This window comes from Petaurus breviceps, unplaced genomic scaffold, assembly GCF_028583685.1.
Source record: "Petaurus breviceps papuanus isolate PSGF00001 unplaced genomic scaffold, PetGlider_PUasm1.0 91133, whole genome shotgun sequence".
Classification (NCBI taxonomy): Eukaryota; Metazoa; Chordata; class Mammalia; order Diprotodontia; family Petauridae; genus Petaurus; species Petaurus breviceps.
The window spans coordinates 947058-954013 of record NW_027187419.1 but is presented as its reverse complement, the minus strand read 5'-3'; positions in this window follow the sequence as shown (position 1 = coordinate 954013).

Here is a 6956-nt window from a genome sequence, read left to right as displayed (position 1 = left end):
AGAGAGACAGAGAGAGAGAGAGAGAGAGAGACAGAGAGAGAGAGAGAGAGAGAGAGAGACAGAGAGAGAGAGAGAGAATAACTTTGATCTCTACCTGCTATTATCTATCTGGGTTGGTTAAGTCACTCTGGACTGATGACTTGAGGTCTAGACCTTGTGATCCTAAATCTCCCAAGGCACAACCAAATGCTCCCATTTTCCAGAGGCATTAATAAAGGAGGAAGTGATTCCAGTACCCTTCAGGGTTGGTCAGTGGTACCATACTTCCTGTCCATTGGCTAGGAGGGATTTAGGGGCAGAGTGAAGCATGGGGAGGGGGGTTGTTCTGTGGGATATGGCTGAGGGCCAAAACTGAAGGATCTCCCTGGAGCCAGAGTTAATCCCTAGCCTTGTGTCCCTGTTAGAGATAAGAGGAAAGCTCTGACTCAAACATAAATTAGCTTGATTCATAGCAGCCCCATGGGCAGCTGCTTCCACCCATCCTGCATCCAGGGCTCCGACCCACTCCTATAGGTGTCCAGGGATGATTGAAGCTGGGTGAACCAGGCCAATGGCTAACACAAATCGGGGGTGGGGAGAACTCATCCCATGAGCTCTCTCCCAGGAGAATCTGTGGCCTGTGGCACCTGCAAAAGGGACTGAACCAAGCCCCTCCCTCCGTGCCTCCCTTTATCTGCCTCTCCAGCTTGGCCAAGCTTCAGTGACGTTAATTAGCAGCAATCAGTCCAACCTTCCCCATGCCCCTCTGCTAAAGAAAGTGGCTGCCTTCTGATCCCTCCCTCAGGGAGGGCCAAGTGTCGGCCAGGTGTCCAAAAGGAGGGAGAGCTGACTCGGAAGAGACGCTAGGGACTGTGACAGAGAAAGATGGCATGATTTCAGAACAGAAAAGAGTTGGGACACTGAGTTTGGGATAGTTTGAGGCTGAGGTCCTGGAGACTTTAGAGACAGCAGAGTCCCTGGGACTTGGGGGGATGGGAGTGGATAAGAAGCAAAGGTCCTGGAGACTATACATTGTGGGGTGGGGTGGGGTGGTGGGAAAGACAAGGAGAGGACAGAAGAGTCCCTCAGATTTGATTTAGGAGAGATGCCAAGCCCTTGCAAGGTGAGAGGAGCCACAAGGGAGCCTGAGTCCTAAGATTTGGATGTGAGAGGACTGACAATTAGAGGGTGGGAGGTCAAGGCCTTAAGACTCTGAGGGAATGAGGACCTGTCTGTGGAGCTCAGGATGGGGAAGACACTGATTTCTAGATCCCTTTGCCCTTGGAATGACAATGAGGCTGAGCCCTGAAAATCTGAGGAGAGCTTAGCTCTAGAAACCAGGCTGTGCTATGGATCGTGGCTGCTACTTTTTCTTGCAGTCTGGACTTTATTTCCTGCTCTCATTTGGGTTGACCTTCTAGAGATCACTCTGGTCTCCTGAGTCCTGCCAAAGGAAGGGACATCTCTACTCTCAATCCCATTGACTATAGTCAGCCAGAGGCCAAGCCAGTGCCAACTCTGTTACCTACAGATAAGAGCAGAGCCCCTGAGGCAACTGGGAACTGAGACCTTGTTGTCTAAGGATTAGAGATAAGTCAGTCCCCTCTGGTCCTTGATTTGGTACATCCTCCCAGTTCCCTCTCTCCCTCCCGACCCCCATCCCTGTTCTGATGCATGCTTGTGTGACTCAAGGACACCTGATGCAGAGAATTCTTCTTCCCCTTCCTATTTCTCCAAGTTCACTAAGTACAACCAGCCTTCAGACCAGTAAGGGAGTGCTAGATGTGGGTACTCGGGGCATCCTTAAGGACCAATGGGACCTTTAGGTAACATGATGCCCTCAAGTCTCTGGCTTTGCCCTGGATCTCTACCTACTCTTCTTCCTCAGGATTTCCAGCTTTCTAGTGTTTTGAGCACTATGGCTAGAAGAGGGTGGTATATGGGGTGACAGCAGGTAAACCTGCTCCACTGGCACTCCCCATACCCATCTACCACGAGGCAGTACTACAACTTCAGAAAATCAGGATAGAGGTGATGGAGGGAGACCAGCCATCCATCTGGGGTCTCTAAAGGTCCTGTTGCCAGGCTTCTTGGCAAGTCTATCCTCCATCTTTCCTCAAAGCACTCTACTGATAGATCAGGGGGTCCCTGATTTTAACAACTCCCAGCAATGTCAAGGACCAATCTGAGCACTCAACTCTGTCTTTATTCTTTTTTGTCTACCTGAAAGGGCAGAGGCAAAGGAAAATTCACAAAAGGGATTGGGGGGAGGGAGGAACAGGGGGTAAAAGTTCTAGGGTCTGCTGGGGTGCAGTGACAGGTCCAGGGAAGGATGTGGGAGGTAACTACTTTCCATGTACTCTGCATATACCTTGTGGGTATCTTGCTTGCACGTGGTCTCCCCATTAGACTAATAGTTCCTGGAAGATAGGGACTATTTCTGCCTTCCTTCGGTATCCCTGCTACTTAGCCTAGTGCCTGGCATATAATAGGTGCCTAATACATGCATGCTGACTGATGTACTGCTAGAAGCACAGACAGAACTTGGGATAGATAGAGTAGGCAACTGTCTCTGGTGCTATAAGGCAAGCAGGTGCAATGAGGAAGACCTTTTTAATCCACTTTCAAATATGAAAATACCCAAATGGCTTTGTAATCTCACTGATATGGCTATTGCCTAGGCAGCTAAGTGTCACAGCAGATTAGAGCACAGGACTTGGAGTCAGGAAGACCTAAATTCAAATCCTGCCTTAGACACTAGTCATGTAAGCTTGGGCAAGTCACTTAACCTCTGCCTGTCTTGGTTTTCTCCTCTGTAAAATAGAAATAATAATAACATTACCTCCCAGGGTTATTGTGAGAGGAAAAAAATGAGATAATATGTACCCACTATATAAATGCTAATTATTGTCTCCAACAATGCAGCTTGCAACCATATGTGTCTCTCTGTCCTGTATGACTCTTGCCCATATCTTCCTTTATAGTTGACCCTGGGAGGTAGTCTACCTGCAGAGAGCTTCCACATATTTTTGGCACTAAAAGGAAGTAAGGATTTGTTTGTTTGTTTGTTTCTTAGCCCTCTAGGCTAAGTGCTTTACAAATATTATCTCATTTGATCCTCACAACAACCCAGGAGGTAGGTACTATTATTAACTCTGTTTTACAGTTGAGGAAACTGAGGCAGGCAGAGATTAAGTAATGAACTGCCTTTCTGTCATTTAAGTACTTATTTTGTAGTAACTTAAGTGTTTGAAGGCTCAAAATCTCTGCTCAGTAACATGTAAGGGACAATATTTCAATCTTTGACTAGCATGTACAAATGCCTTCTGGGGGACTCTAGCTTGAAAGCATTTGTAATTGTAGGTACAGAATGAAACTTACATTCTCAGACATGGCCATTGTGTGAATGTGTTTCTTTTGTCTATGCTTATTCTGTTCTAAGTAAAGTTTTCTATTTTTAGGGGAGGGGGTTTTGGGGAAGAATAGGGCATAGTAATAGTGATGCCAAAAAATAGTGTCATTAAAATGTTTATATTTGTCAGGTTCATAAAAATAAGTTGTTAGGTTTCTAAACACTCATACAGAACCCTGGGCTATGACAGAAGGACTTGGGAAACCTGGGAATGCCTCTCCCTAAGGATAAGAGAACTCTGTGAAGATGGAAGTGAAGGAACTAGAGGTATGGAATAACAATATACTTTCCCTGAAACCTTTTGGGTTCCATGTCTAGGACCCAGGTTACTAGATAATTAATAGAGCCTGAGTTCTCATTTTGGAGTAGAAATGGTCACCCAGTGGCACTGCCAAGGCTAAGTCCCAACTCTTACCATTCAGCTAGAAGGAAAGGAGGTTGGATTCTCTTAAATTCTTGGAAGATATTCCCTAAATTCTTATAAGCCTACCCTTTAGACACAACTACTCAAAGTCCCCTCTGACTTACTTCATTCTAGCCTCAAAACCTTTAGTGATGAAATGCTCAGAGTGGTCCACCAGGAAATGTCCCTTCCACCCTGAGCTACCACTCCTGCCTCTGAACCCTCCCAATCAGATATCCATCTTCCACCTTGGGACACTGCTGATTGATGATAAATTGATGCCTTTGGTCAGCTCTAGCCATCCAACCATGTTCTTCCTGCCACTTTGCCCAGGGGTATTATGGCTCCTGAAGTATACCCCTAACCTATCTCCTACTGTGGGAACAGTATTCAAAGCAACATTACCATTGCTTCTGACTTCACATATACAACTGATATCATACTACTTGCCTTCTTAATGGAAAAACTGAAAGGAGGGTAAAAATTTGGAACTCAAAAAAAATTTTAAAAATGTTAAAAGTTAATAATAATCTTTTTTAAAAGATTACCACTGCTTCTGGAAAGACTGAGTTAACAATCATTTCCCCTCTCATTCTAATCACTATCCCTGTGATTTTATCCTTCAGTGGCCACCACTCTCTTATTAGTATTGTCTCCCCCCTCTTAAAACACAAGCTTCTTGAGGACAGAGATAGCCTCTCTTTTATTTGTATCCACAGTACATAGTAAATATTTAATGAATGTTTTTTTTTTCATTTGTTCATTCTTCCTTTTGAACTCTAAGACCTCTGCCCAAGGCAGTAGACAGAAGAAGATTAGAAGAAATAGGCTCAGCACACCCCCAAGGAGAAGGCTTCCTGAGTATTCAGTCTCTGGAAACTTAACAATGCCATGACCCAAGTTTCCACTAGTTGAGACCATACTTTTCCCTTTTTGCTTCTCTCAGCTAACAGTCTTTCCCAATGACAACTTTGCACAATGTAAGCTCAGTCAGTCACCTGGAAGACAAAAATACAGAGAGCAAATCTCTAGCACACAGACATATAGGCAGATTACAAGAATGCTTGTCTTACCTAAAAGAGATTTTAAAACTAGCTTAACAAAATAACATATTAGTCTACTTCTTAAAAATTCCAATCTATATATCTGCCATCCTCAGCACTCTTGACCCCAGGAGGGAGTTCCTCAGTACATCTTCTCTAGGCCTCATACTTAAGACTATTAGAATCTGAAAGGACATTAGAGATTGTCTGGCCCAATCCTCTTATTTTACAGAGAAGGAAATAAGTCCAACAGAGGTTAAGCCCAAACTGCTAGGCATGAACAGTGCCACCAAGATCCAGCCTTACTTACAGGTATGGCGGACAGCATCACATGAAATAAGATTCCGTGGATCACCAGAAAAATCCCTTGTTATCCACACCCCTCATCCAAGCTCTGGACTCCTACAGTCTAGATTGGATCCTAGGGGCTGATCCAAAAAAGGCCATGTTTCTTGCGCTTATATTTTCCCATCCAGACTTTAATCTGAGAAATCCCCAAATATAGTTTGGGCATAGCTCATATCTAGAGTCCCACAAATGTGAGTAAATCATTCCCAAGCTCCCATGCAAGCACACAAGGTAACAAAGGCCCACTTTATTTCATACCATAAAATATGCAAGAAGTTCAAAGGACTCATAGGAACCCATTTACAGATACAGATAACCCATAAAGCAATTCAAAAAATGCTAAGGGCTCCCATTCGAAGGAAAATGAGCTTGGTATTGACAGTAGAACAGTGTGCTGACATTCTGGTGAAATCCTTTGCTTGTCTGGGGTACTACCCAGGCCTATCAAACTCATAGTCTCACTCTGGGTTTTGGGCCTCACCCAGAAGTCAAAAACACATTTTGAGGCTGTTGGATTGGCAACCCTTTCTCATCAGAAACATGTTGTCTAAATAACTCACAGCAATGGCAGGACCCTGATCTCTTGCTCCTCTGTATTACGTCTTTTGTCCCTTTGCTGCTGCTTCTTCAGCCTCAGGGACCAATCTAGGTAATCCTTTTCTCTCTCCAAGAGCTCCACTGCCCATGTATTCCCCTTCTCTTTCTAGAGAACCAGGTCCCTAAGGTTTGAACTTGAATTTGCTCTTGAGGAAATCCCCAAGTTTGGCACTGCCAAAGAAATCTTCCTTCTCTAGCTAGAAAGTTAGATTATGAAATCATGCTGCTTGGGAAATCAAGATTCCCCAGGTTGAGAGATTCAGGAACACTATCCACAAAGTCCCTTCTTGAGTCATGGTGGCAAGCACGTATCTGCAAGCATGTCTGCCTCAGCCATGTGCTACTGCTCCTTTACTGACTGTAGTAGTAACCACACTGGTATACCCAGGATGACTGCTAGCACAGGTTCTTAGGTCAGCTTTTCTAGGGGTTAATGATCTTTTTTTTAATTACATTCATTAGTTGGGGGAGGGGAAGTCAGCACCCTGAACTTCAGGGAAAATATGAAGAAAATACAGAGAAAATACAAGCAGAGAAATAAAGACCAACAGACAGGGCTTCTGTCTGAGAAATTAGCACAGACCAACAGATAGATCCAACTGCCTGACCAAGGCAATACATACATAGTTACCCAAGAGAGAAGCACCAACATCTGGGTTTTTCCAAAGTAAGAGGGCTCCTTAACAGCTACCCAGAGTATCATCTGGTCAAATCACATGAGCAGTCTTCTAATGAGTGAGCCCCAAAGCAAACTGCTAACCTAAGAGTATATATACCCTTTCTAGAGCCAGAGGGCATCACAACCTTCCTGACTCAGAGCCCCATGAGAAACTAACAAAAGGTATGAAAGCCTTCCTACAAGTAAGCCTCCCCTAAGCAAGCTTCCCTTAATGGGCTCCATGTGAGGTCTATCAATGGTTGGGGAAGATCTTAAATCCCATTAACATTACACTGACCCAGCTGCAAAGACCACTCACATATCTCCAGTATTTGTGCTGAGAAAAAGGAACAGAAAGCAAAAGGTCGACATAAATGGTTCTTTAGAATGGTCTGGGAGTGGGGTAGAGATTTCAAATGCATGTCTTCCCCCTGCCCCTCCAAGCACGAAGTTCTCTCTCTCTCTCTCTCTCTCTCTCTCTCTCTCTCTCTCTCTCTCTCTCTCTCTCTCTCTCTC